This window comes from Fragaria vesca, linkage group LG5, assembly GCF_000184155.1.
Source record: "Fragaria vesca subsp. vesca linkage group LG5, FraVesHawaii_1.0, whole genome shotgun sequence".
Classification (NCBI taxonomy): Eukaryota; Viridiplantae; Streptophyta; class Magnoliopsida; order Rosales; family Rosaceae; genus Fragaria; species Fragaria vesca.
Window position 1 is genome coordinate 15,204,993 of NC_020495.1, and position 13,108 is coordinate 15,218,100.

The following is a 13,108-nucleotide window of genomic DNA, read 5'->3' on the forward strand; positions in this document are numbered from 1 at the left end:
ATGACATGTAGTGGCAGATGGTGAGATCAACAGCAGTATCACTACATGCATGAGGTTTTGTGAGAAACACGTGTTGCTTTGGAAGCTCATGTTGTGACGAATGGAGCAAGTCTTGGAGTTTCTTGCATGAAGGAGTCAAGGAGCAGTAGTTTCTCTGCTACAAGCACACTTCTAATTTGTGAAATGAAGAACCATGCTCATGACACCTGTTATGAAAATTTTGTCTTGGTTTTGGTCTCAGGATCGACATAAGGTTTCTGAAAGTTGCGGTTTCCACGAACTAGTTTACAGGCATGGCCGGTCTTGAGATTTCGAGAGGACATTGTGCAAAGGTATCTGGCTGTATTTTATTCTAGTCCGTTTCGGAAAATGAGAAGAGTGTTGTAAATAGTTATTATTTAGTGGATATTTTTGTAATTAGCCGACTAGGGTGGTTATTGTAATTTACATCATGGCCTCATCTCTATATAAGAGATGGTTCCCTACTCAATAACACATACATATTCTCTCATTCTCTTGGTTGTTTCTCTCTTTTCTCAATCTATTACTTTTGTTTTACAACACGTTATCAGCACGAATAGTTCTAACGCTAAGGTAGTTTTTATGCAGCATGGAAGAGAGACCGTTGATCAATCAATGGAAGAATCATTCAACATGGTTCAGAATTTCAATCACAAACAAGCTCTCGGATTGGATTAAAAGTTTAGTCCACAAATATTCTCGGTTCTGACACATAAGATAAACACTCATTGATTCGCTTTGCATCGAGTGAAGTTTTCTAAACTCCATTATAATTCATGTTTCTTTTAAACCTTGATTACATGAAAAACCATCCTGAAGCATGAACCATATGTTGTTTATGTTTCGATTTTATGATTTCATGCTTATTAACTTTGATTGCATATTGAAAAATCCGTCTATGATGCATGAGTACCAAATATATTGTATTAGTCTATTTGGTTAATACATATGAACATGAAATGTCATATAAGTTTTCTTATGTTATGAGAATTGGAAAAGGAAAATATAGCACCAAAAAAGAAAATCACTACGGAGGCCAGTAGCCACTGAAATCAACCTTCGCAACTGCAGACAAGGAGGCACATGGATAAGCAAAAAGTATAGTTTTTCATGATATCCAAACTCAAGATCATGCATGCATTCCGGAAGTAGTGTTTGTAACCATTAAGGTTTTACCATTAATTTGGTCAATAATAGCAGACGTTACATATATTCCATATTCATTATGCCTGAAGCATTTAGTGATAAGAAGGAATTAATATTGCTCTTAATGGGGTTTAAATAAAATCCGTTAGTAAATGTTACGTACGTCAATGGTATAACGACATTTCAGTGTTAATTATGTTACTTAATTGTAGCTTAATATGTATATTTTGTCAGTTACAAATTTGATTTGTGTCAAATTCAATATGTCATTTAAGGACATGTAATGCCAGAAGCATTTACCAATTTACAACCCACATTATGCTACAAGCATTATGGGCCAAATTATTGTGCAAATTATGATACAAACGTTATGAATTTAATATTCAGTTACGTCAATTTGAATAATTTCCATTATAATTCATTATGCTAGAAGCATGAATTTTGGGTTTAATTACGTAATTATTATATAAACGTTATGCCAGTAGCATTTACCTCATTTATTACTAATACAGTAATACATAATGTCATAAACATTAATGGGATTTAAACCCATAACCGCTACATAAATGATATTTGTTATTGAGTTTATGTCGGATCCTAATTTAATGTCAATTATGAATTAGAATCATATTCATTTCAATTTGACGTTTATGAGGGTATAATGCCATAAGCAATTAAACATTTATAACCCCATAAATTGTGCTTGAAGCATTAGGGTTTAATTACGCGATTATTACATCAATGTTATGCCAGAAGCATTTATCCAATTTAATACTTATGTGTAAAGCTAGAAGCATTAATGAGATTTGAACTCATTGCCTTTGGTACTTAACCGCTGTATAAATGATATTTATTTAGTAATTTATGCCATATATTAACCGTCGGTTACCAAATTCAAATCGCGTCAGTTTTATACAATTAGTTCTCAATTATGTTATTGTTTATATCGATAATTATTATGAGTATGTAATGACACATTAATGCTAGAAGCAATTGGTGATGCAAATGAGTTAGCTTTGCAAGTCACCACTACGTTATTGACATTTATTGGTTCAGTAATTTTATTGCATATGCATTATGTCGATGTGAATTAAATTGTTTCCGTTATAATTTAATTTATTTCGGTTTCATATAATTACTTTCACATTAAGTTTGTATGTTACGATTTAATAACATATATTGCATTGGTTTATGTTATATTGGTGAATATTAATGATGTTAAGTCAGAAGCTTAAATCAAGCCTGAATATACACAAATTGAGCCAGAAGCTCGACACAAGCTGCAAGGCTAGCACATAAGCTGCCACGTGTCGCCATGAGTCTATACAATGAATATAATTCTTCTCAAACTAGGCTCACCCAGTTGGATGCGATGTCTAGGCAAGTACTTTTGAGGATGTGTACTTAAGTGAGCCTCGCTCCACCACCTCATCATGGCTTACCTGGTCGTATACAATTGGAGTTACCGAAAGGGATGATTAATAACATTGCATTTCTTGGTAGACCATTATTAGCTCAGTCGGCCTGTTCACCCTCTACGGGACCTAAAAGCCTAGCATATCTCTCAGATTGTGCCCCGTAGGCTTGTAAAGTATGTAGAGGCTAGGTTTATTTATTTCACTTTAATTTCAGTCAATTCCTTTGGTCCAGCAGAATCAAACAAAAAGAAAATAATCTAATGACACTGGATTTTCGTACCTAGTCATTATGAATGTCTATAGGACTCTACAAATATTTTCTCATAATGGCTATTGTTAATATATTCATCATATTTAATGTGTAGATAATTACCAGAAGCATTTACACATAGTTACGTGACATATTCACTATGCTAAATTAGTAGCGTGGAATTAATATCATCAATTGTTACATGATTATAACTTGAAAATACATGTACCTAATGAACCAGTAGTTCAAAAATGAACCGGTAGTTCAGACATGAACCCGTAGTTCATGTATATATTGATCTTCTAGTTTCGATAATAATCCCCTTAAAAACTTGAAGTTTCATTCCAAATTCATCAGACATGATAAAATCGATAGTTTTATCATGTTAATTGATAGTCTCCAGAAGAAACAATTTGAACTAGACATCTTCCTTGCATGAAGCAAAAAAATATTAAAATGGAAGGGCTTGTTGCCTTAGAATCTAAATCAAAATTGATATGAGTTATCAATATTAAGGAATTGAGCGTTCTCGTCTGCCTAACGAGGTCAAAATACATTTACGTTTCAGAAGAACGTTATTGAAATGTAAGTTCATTGAATCAATGCTTAAAACATTGAAACCACCAGAAAAATGGTGTAATATCTTTGCATAATCTTCGAATGTGCGGCCAAAAGCGTACATTGACTATATTCAAATTTATTAGCGAGAAGCTAAATGATTCGAGCAAATACTAGCTATAGTATTTGTGTTTGATGCACCCAGGAAAAACATATGATGCACCGTATCCTCAACTCAATTATCACACGGGCATCCCCCTTAGAATAAGGGTCTTCTCTTTAATGACATATTATATCAAGCTGCTCGTTAAGAATGTTGAATACTAGACCATCACATGCAAAGACTAGAATTTACATTATCTCTTTATGCACAGAATGCAAGGAAAAATATGTGGACCTATCCAACCACCATACGGACTAGTTAAATATTAATGGTTTTGGTTGATGCATGTATCGACAAATTAAGTGATCAGATGTCACACTATTGTCCACAAGAAAATGATGTCTTTGCTAAACTCTTACCTATGAAATAGAAGGTATACCACTCGGATTATCCTATAAAGTCTATAAGACTTGATAATGCCGGAGAGTTTACATCGAACGTTTTCGATGATTATTGCATATCCCTTGGGTTTTGTAAAACATATAGTTTCCTATGTTCAAACCTAAGATGGTCTCACATATAGAACCTTGGTAATGCGCACCAAGCTTCTATTGTTTGCGTCAGGCTATGCAATCTTGCAGGCAGCCATGTCGGTCCAGTTGAGGCCCACTGCTACCCGTCTTACTTCGTGTTACAGTTGGTGACTGGGTGTGAACCTGATGTTTTTGCACTTACACGTATTTGGGTTTGCAGTCTCTGTGCCAATTGTGTCGCCACAACGTACAAAATCGGGTCCTCAACAAAGGATGGGCATATATGTCGATTATGAACCTTATCCATTATGTGCTCCTTAGAGCCCTTGACAGGAGATCTCTATACCGCTAGATTTGTGGTCGTCACTTTGATGAGACAATCTTCCCGCCGTTAGGGGGAGATAAGAATGTGAGCGTTCCTGATGAACGACGTGTAGAATGTCTCATTTTGATTCCCAAACCGCACATGTTATATTGAAGTGCGAAGAATTCTACTTCTAGTTGAAGTGCGAAGAATTCTACTTCTAGTTGAAGTGCAAAGAATTCTAGATCTATGTAGTGTAGCCCAGAATATGCCAGACACTTCATTAGATCTAGTTAAAGTGACGAGATCATATATACCTGCTGCAAACCTGCAAGGATAAATGTCCCCGTATGACGTATCGTCCTAGTTGGACGAAGTACGGCCATGGCGGCTAACCAGTCATAGTCCCTGCCCTGAAGTGAGGTAGACCATTAGGTTCGAATGATTCTTATCCCTAGAAGAGGGTAAACTTGGCACAAATGAATCTTCTTGCCATCGCAATCTCAAACCAATTCAACTCACGAGATTAATCCAGATTATGGGTTCGTCCTAGAAGAGACGAAGTTGGGGGACGCTCTAACATTTAAACCCACTCCCGAGAATAGAAAATCTCGGTAAATTTAGTGAGATATTGAATCGGAATGAGAGTTCATCGATGATGTGTTTGTATTTGCGGTGGCCACCGAATTTATAATAAGCGATGATGTCGAACCTTGCTTCGTTGACAGATCTCAACGAAGAGACGACTGGCTAAAAAGGAAAGAAACAATCCAGGTCAAATCAAATTCCTTAACTAAGAGAAAGGTGTTATGGGCCTGTTGTTCCCACACCTACCCATGTTAAACCTATATTGTTTAGATGGGTATTTGTAAGGAAGCGTAATGAGAAAAACGAGATTGTGATATAAGTCTCGTTTAGTGGCGCAAGGATTTTCTCAACGCCCTGCGATTGATAACGAGGAGACGTACTTTCCCGTAATAGACGTCATAACGTTCCACTACCTTATCAGTTTGGTAGTTTCCAAATAACTGAATAAGCAGTCTATGAATGTGGTAACAACTTATCTCTATGGAGATCTAAATATAGAGATATACATGAAGTTTCCTGAATGACTTCTGTTACCTAATGCAAATAGTTCTAGACCATAGAACATGCTCTCCATTTGCTAGAGTAGTTCACCTTAAGGGTTCAAACAATCCAGACGGAGTTGATATAACCATCTAAGTGAATATTTGCTTGGGGTGGGATATATGAACAAATGGACTATGCCCATACGTGTTTTAAGGAAACAAATTCCTGGTTTGTAATTTGTGGTAATTTATGTCAATGACATGAATTTGACTGATACTCTTGAAGAGATTAAGGAAACTGCAAAACACATGAAATCGGAGTTTGAGATGAATGACTTTAGGAGACCAAATATTATTTTGTCGACCTGAAGTCGTGCAAAATGCATATGGAATTTTGGTCCATCAATCAAATTAAATCTAGAAGATGTTAAGATACTTTGATGAGGATAAAACAAAGTATTTAAACACACCTATAGTCGTCCGAGGTCTAAAGACACCCGTATTATCGTGCAGATAATAACGAAGAGATATTGAGGCCAGAAGACTCATATCTAAGTACAATAGGCGCATTATTGTACTTGATTAAATGGCCTTGACCGGACATCTCATCTGATGTGAGTTTATTAGCTAGATATAGCTCTGCGCCAATGCTCCGCCTCCGTAAATGGCATAAAAGACAATTTTCCGTTATTTTAAATGTATGACGGAAAAGGGCTCGTTCTATCCCTAGGCATCATGGAATAGATCAACCGCCTATGATTCTTAGAATGATGTTTGCCTTGTTAAATATGCTGACACGGGTTATGTAAACCCACACAAGGCTTATTCCCAACTGGTTATGTCTTTACTATAGGGAATACAATAATCTTAGAGGTATATGAAACAAAAACCTCTTTAAATCATGCTGACTATTAAGTTATTCAAGAAGCATGATCAATGTAGTAGTTTTACCTAGTGTGTAGTTTTCAGGGGGAGTCAATATTAGGGGGAGTATCCTGAAGTATACTCTTGACCATTGTGTACTCTTTTTGTCCTTCGTCCAGGGTTATTTTGTCCCACTGGGTTTTGTTACCTGACAAGGTTTTAATGAGGCATACATGTAATTGGTCACCTTGCTCATGCTGCGTCTTGAAGATGCCTTTATTTGAAATATATGCATTTGCTCATCTTTTCCCTTCGACCACGGGTTTGTCCCACTGGGTTTACCGGGCAAGGTTTTGGTGTAGCAACTAATATGCATCTATCTGCCACAGACTCACATCTTATGATCCAGATTGAACCGCTTCACCGAAATCAAGGGTTCTGACTATCACTGCTACTTGTGCGTTGTACTCTTTTCTCCTTCGACCAGGATTGTTTTTGTCCCATAGGGTTTTTATTACCTGGCAAGGTTTTGACGAGGCAACACCGAAGCACGTATTAGAGGAAGCTAATGACAGAGAATACCCAAGGGGGAGTGTTGTAAATAGTTATTACTTAGTGGGCATTCTTGTAATTAGCCGACTAGGGTGGTTATTGTAATTTACATCATGGCCTCATCTCTATATAAGAGATGGTTCCCTACTCAATAACACATACATATTCTTTCATTCTCTTGGTTGTTTCTCTCCTTTCTCAATCTATTACTTTTGTTTTACAACAAAGAGCAATTTTATATACACATCTTACAGTAGTGTTCATATAGTCAGTTACTGACTAATAGATTCATGGTCAATCATATTTGGATTAAGAGATTCATGGTCAATCATCTTTGGATACAAATCTTTTTAAGTAGAGTTGTTTTGTTTTCAACCCTTAGATATAGATCTAATGATGATGGACCATGAATCACTTGGTCAATAACTGACCAGGTAAACATGACCGCGTTTGACACATCTAAATATTTAATACATACCTCTTACTCAATACACCACCTATTCAATTTATAAATCTAGTATTTTACTAAAATCACAACCCAAAAGAACAAGTAGAACTTAGTTGGGATGCAATGCAATATTCTTCTAAACCTTAGCCGCCATGGCTCGGGTCTTCAAGTTCGGCACTCATCGCCGATGCTAAGCCGAGATCTCTCGGCCTTTTTCCTAAGGTTCTGCAAGCAGGTATTGTGGAGCGACCGGAAACGAAAAAATGGTTTCGTATCAACGACGGTGGGCTTCAAGCTCATCAGACCAAGAATTGGAGGATCTACGGTGGCTAGGACTCAAAGAAGCAGTGGTCTCTCAAGCCTTGGTGCCAAGACCTTGATTAAGATGACTCAAGGATCTCGATCGCAGTGGAGATTGGCTGCGGCGGTTGAGGATGTGAAAACCTGGTATGAATCAGGTTTGGCAAAAGGCTGGTTCATGCCGGAGTCTGACCATCATCTTTTCTTGATTATGGCGACCAAAGATCCGGTCTCAACTGGAAGAGGAACGTACCGAGCACTCGCCGGGCTGGGATTGATGATGACGGCGGCGTGGTCAAGGGTGATGATGGCTGAGCCGTCTTGGCCGCCGTCAGTGCTAGTGGAGATAGGCGACAAGAGAAGATGCAAAACTGCTAGGGTTTGGGAATGGGCTCGGGTCCTTGGGCCTGGGTCTAAACTCGAATCCCCAAAGAGTCAAGTTTGGAATTGGGTCGTTCGGTCGGATTTCAAATTGACTATGGCTTAAGTCGCAGTGTTTGGATAGCTTGGCAGACTGAGCAAGCTAGCTGCAACTAGATGGATTCGTAAGGCTTGGAGTACCGCAATTGAGCGCCTTGGCTCCAGTTTTTATGTTTCTTTGGTATCTTGTTTTGTATCTAGTTTAATCCTCTGCTAAGCTCATTTGAATAAGTAAGCTAATTGTCTAATGTAATGGTGTTTTGATGCCATTCTAGCCTGAGTTTATCAATGAAATTTTGGGGCTGCTGCCTCTTTTCCCTTCAAAAAAAAACACAACCCAAAATTCTTTAAATACTCTTAATCTAAATAATCATGAAATATAGCTTGGCAATTACAGCTTATTCACGTGATTTAGCAGGCTTTCCCAACTATCGTTTCAGTTTGTGATCTTATAATGGTCTTTTGATTTGTAACTCTTTTGGCAACAACAACGAATTTGTTCTTCGTTGTTCATTGTCCTTAGTAGAGATCCCAAGTTTTTGTGTTGTTCTTCTTTTTCCGAGAGGGGTTTTGGTCTGTGTCCCCCTCTCCCTTTATGTACTCTTTTGTTTCTTTTTTTTCAAAAAATAACTGGAACTAGGCGTAGGGCTGAGCCTCCTAGCTTAGCTAGGTTCCAAACCCTTAAAAAAAAATAATAATCATGAAATATATCATGTTATTTGACTATATTAAGGCTACTATTTTGTATGATATACGGTTTTACATATACTATTTCAAAATCTGGGAAATTCATTCATAACCATTTTCATTTCTTATTGTATGAAATAGGGATGTGTATTTTTCTTTTTGATTAAAAGGTCATTCGATTTAAACCAGAACAAGCAGTACAAAAATGACGCACCCCTGTGAGGTCGTCAGTAAGCATCGTTATGCAGAATTGCAAATCGTATAGTAGATAAAGTATAAGGTATGAAATCTCAAGTACACTCACCTTGTTCGGTTTAACACTTTTATTTTACAGGTGAAAACTGGGCTCCACAGAAAACTATCAAATATTCTAAGAATGCAAACTAGTTTACCTGGACTAAACTAAATTTAGCCTAGGAGACCCAAGCCTAACTGCATCCACCAAGGCCTATCCAAAAGGAACCCCTAGTTGATCCAATCCAGGCCCATTCAAACCCAATTCCCAAAGGAGCCAAGAGAGAAACCCTAGCAGCCTTCACCTCTATGTCGCCTTCATCACCACCAGAGACTAGCGACGCTGTCGAAACCATTGTTGTAAGTAGAGTCAGGACACAATCACCAACCTCGTCCACATCACCACCCTTTCCAACAACGCAGAGAAAGTGACAAACTGGTGCATGACCTCTTGCCGAGATCTGATACTCACCGACTAGAATTGGAGGCTCCTAGTCGCCGCCATCGCCGAGCACACCAATCCCCTTCATCTGTATTGTTTCCTCCCTGTCATCAGGACCAATAGCAATGAACAACAAGAGAAAAACCAAAGCTTTTGTTTACGAGGTTCTGACGGGCAAAGCCGCTGGCACCACCACATGTTTGACTAGAGAGAGGAGAAGAGATCACCTTCTCAATCGGACGTGCAAAGCCGCCCCAAGCCGGAACTTGACGTTGCTGAGGAAACTCTTTGGCAAGAGGCAGAGAGGAAAGCATCCTTTATAGGGATGTGTATTTAAAACCACTCAAATAAGAAAATTCATTCAAATCTAATGAAAATGGTTTTCATTCATTTTGTGAAAATCTTATTTTTATGACGCTAAGGTAGATTCAAGTATAACATGAATTCATCAATAAAAAAAAAAACTTAATAATGAAAAACATAAGCTATCACAAGAGTAGATATGATCATCGGACTCCGACTGCGCCACCACCCATCGGCACCGCAATCACCACAAACTCTTGGAGGCCCTTGTCACATTAACACCACCATGACCGAATAAACCAAAATCCATGCAAATGCCCTTGCACTTCTCATACATAATCTCCAGCTCCACAAAGAAGAAGAACGACCTGTGAGCCAAGATCCTCCGCTAGACGTCATGAGTCTGGCGGATTCGCTGGATGGGACCTTTCCGTTGCATTGCCGTTTAGTCAGCGCGAATCAGAATGCTTAAGCCCTTCACAACAACCCAAACTTTACAGGAAATGAAGGGAAACATGTACAAGGTTGCTAACACCGTTGTAATTCACCAACAATAGCCCGCCATTGTCCATTGTTGAAGAATCAAGGACCCCGTTAATGACCTGAAGCTTGTCCTAGTTATCCTTGAACTGGAATACGAAAATTCTGCCTTCCTCCTCATGGATTTTTCAGCTTCCAGATGAATGAGGTCACCGCTGTCAAAGATAAGGACAACCATCGACCTTCTATCGAGAAAACGACCGCACAAGAACAACTCAACTTCGTCAATCAAATCAACCACCCCCTCTAGGCGCACCACAACCTCCTGTGTTAGGTTTAGAGAAGATAACGCTCCTTCAGCCCGCCATCCAATTTGTCGCTCGATTAGTTTTCTATGCTAAGGGAGTAGGGGGAAGAAACCCTAGTAGGGGAAAAAATACAACAAGATATTTGTTTTTCTTTACAAATAAGTTAAATGGAAAGAACACGTTAATGTTTATCGTCCAACATTTTCTCTAAAAAAAAAAAGCAACACATTCTTTCAAGGATAATTATCGTGCATCTGAATTTTCAAAATTTATTGAAGATGATTTTAATGGTCTAGGGTCAATAAAACTTCAACCATTCCAAGTGTAATTTATGAGCTACGCAACTAGTTGAGAACCTAAGAACTAAAGAGTAAGGGTGAGACCCAAATTGGACAACATCTCGCTAAGTGGGCTGTTACCAATGGTATCAGAGCTGCTCCTCGGTTGAAAGTGTGCTGATGTGGAGGTTAGGCCCCGAAGAAGGGTGGATTGTGAGATCCCACATCGCCTGAGGGAGGGATATGATGTATGTGCTTTATATGTGCAAACATACATCACTATTGTGAGATGCATTTTGAGTTGGGAACCGAAGAATAAAATCGTGATGGCGATGCCTAATGCGGACAATATATCGTTATCCAGGCTGTTACAAAAAGAGAGCTGAAAGGGCTTTGGAGTCAAATCTGGTGCCATTTTGAGTTTGATATTAAGGATGAAAGCCATTTCGCCATGGTTGTGGACTTGCGTGTGCTCATTTGAGTATGGTTTTTGACTCCAATGGGTTGGAATTATGGTGAATAGTAAATGACACTAGGGGAGTTAGATTCTAAGATTAGAGATGCTCTTATGTAAGAAACATTGATAAGAGCATCTCCACATTGTTAAGGTCCCTTCAAATTGATGTAAAAAATAATGTGGACTTATCAGTGTTTACTTTAGTCATACCAACTTGGTTATTTTATTTACAAAATAAATAGCTTGAATCAATTCAATTCCATGACCTCATAATGTATAATCAGTATAGAAAGAAAAACACAGAAGTCCATGTCCAATAACATACCTTGCCACTGTCGTAGAACGGGCCTAGTTCCTCCAACGTGGGGCTAGATTGACACCGATTTATCCTAGTTGGTGGATTGTAGCGTCGTTATGTAAGGGGAGGAGGGGAAGAGATCGCGTTGGCTGGCGGAGTTGTCTTCGCGATATGGAGGACGGCAAATTAGCAGTGGATGTTTGCTCACTTCGTGTAAGGATCATCGGCGGGATGGTAGGCTATCACAGATCCGGAGGCAGACAGTTGAGATCAAGATGGCTTGGCGTAGATCGAACCCGGTTTCAATTAGAATAGATTCATTTGCTTCTGATCTAAGCACGAGCTCGGTTCATATTGTGGCCTCCAAGAGGAGCAATGTGGCTGACAAGCTCTGGATAACGGTGGTTTAGCTGTGGGGGTGTTGTGGCTCAAGGTCGTTGGCGGCGGCAGTAGGGTTTGGACGACGATGGTTGATTACATGAGATCTTCTCTTCCCTAGGTTTGCTAGTTGAGCTTGGGCCCAGCTTGGGTCTTTTTATTTATTTTTCATTATGTCTTTAGTTCATTAACTTATTATTGGTTAGTTTGTAGTTTATGTCTTCAATAAGCCCGTTTATTGTATGACGTTGTGGGCTTTGTCCTGGTAAGTGCATGCAGAGTGTCATGACTGCTTTACTGGGACAACGAGTTCCTTACTTAGTCAAATGATCGCAGCCTCTTTACTGCAGAGTGAAATCTCAGCATAATGGGAAAGCAGAGATACAAAATTATCTTTGGTTCCATAGGAGCAGTAACTTTCTGTTATATCGCCTTGTTTTAGTCAAAGCAAATGGAGTTGTCAATGAGACACTCTTTGCTATATGGTTCTTGCTTGAATGCATATGTTGTATATATAGGGTTTTCTGATATTGTTTTTGGGTGTTCTTACATTATGGGGTTTAGATACAATGTCTCCCCCTTGTATTTTATGGGATCATTAATGGTAACGACATGAGGGCGGTCTTTCTAGCCCTTATATTCAAAACAAAATAAAATGTATAATCAATATTGAATATACTATAGACTAAATGATACTAGGTAACCAAAAGTATGTATTGGTTTTTCCAATTAGAAGCTTAAAGTTTTGGGCTTTTATTTAATTTTCTCTAAACAGGTGAATACATGGCTTACAAATTCTTGATACACAATTTGACAATATTATTAGTCCATATATTGTTTGTATGTTTTTTTTTCTCTTTTAAATCAACAACTCAGATCTAACAACCACCAATTCGACTGACAACCTCTCACTTGAAATAACTCATAAATCACTTGGTATCATTCTGACTCAGAATGGTATGTCTTAGATTTCTCTTATAATATCTTGGATTTTCATTTGCCATTTTCTTTTTTTAAAGAATAAGAATTTAGAACAGGCCAAAAGCCATTGGAGGGAGTAGTTGGGAGACAAACTGCATGGCACGTCTTTATATAGAGAGAGCACTGCAAGCAAGCTCTCTCCTTCTCAATACTCTCATGAATCATGATGCCACTCCCTCCCTGTAATGTTTGTTACTGTTTGCCAACAAAATCTTGCATAGCTGGAGAGAGAGAGAGAGAGAGAGAGAGAGAGAGAGAGAGAGAGAGAGAGAGAG